This window comes from Arachis ipaensis, chromosome B08, assembly GCF_000816755.2.
Source record: "Arachis ipaensis cultivar K30076 chromosome B08, Araip1.1, whole genome shotgun sequence".
NCBI lineage: Eukaryota > Viridiplantae > Streptophyta > Magnoliopsida > Fabales > Fabaceae > Arachis > Arachis ipaensis.
The window spans coordinates 26,760,947-26,761,860 of NC_029792.2; the positions used below are offsets into that span (position 1 = coordinate 26,760,947).

Below are 914 nucleotides of genomic sequence, written 5' to 3' on the forward strand. Positions count from 1 at the left end.
ACTAAATTTATTTAATATTTTATTATAATATTTACTAAACTTAGTTTCTATAATATTGATTTTCTAGTATTACTCTTATTATATTAACCTTTTCACATGGAAGAAAATTAAGTATTGTAAGATTTGTTTTTACACATCCTCATGCATATGCATACATTGATTAGAAAGTATTCAAAAGTATTAGTTGGACTTGGTTGCACAATGTATATGGGACTACATAACTATACATATGAAAATGAAACGATGATTGATTATTATTTGCCTTTGATCTATCTAAGGGTCCAAGAGAGACATCCCTTTTAGTTATGTTCGGTTCTTTTGACAAAGAACAAGACAAGAAACCCTAAAGATAGGTGTGTCTATATCTATTCATGAACTATACCAATCCATCAGTGTCCCTGACACCCATGATTACACTGTCCCAAAAATTTTTTATTTTTATTATTTAATTATCCAATGGTCCGTACTAATAATGTTAATTCGAGGTTACTTCACATGAAAGAGGACATTACATTCATTCTATGAGTAGTATACTCACACATCCATCACATGCATGCCATTTTATCCTCTTGGAAATTACAAACTTTCAATACTATAAATTCTTCCCCTAAGATTTCCAATGCAATGCAAAAATCGGTGGTTTGTTTGGTTTCTAAATCCTCTTTGTGGATATGCTTCTTCATTGGTTGCTTTCCAAGGCTACCTAGCTTCTACTCTATTGTGATTTCTTTTCTATAGTCTAGTACTTCATGAATGATGCCATTGCCAAACTATTTCTTTAGTCTTTTCACTTTCTTACTTCATCTTTTAGTTTCTTCAATTTTTTTAGCTAGACTGTTTGATTAGGTTGGCGTATGCATGACACAAATAATATAAAGATAAAATCATTTATGAAATTAATTAATAAATATCCT

General features: G+C 29.9%; 1 long non-coding RNA gene across 1 annotated transcript in view; it reads right to left on the minus strand.

Annotated features, from left to right (window-relative positions):
• Positions 1–914, minus strand: part of LOC107611894 — a 27,022-nt gene that overhangs the window by 20,139 nt on the left and 5,969 nt on the right. The gene's annotated exons all lie outside the window — the stretch shown is intronic.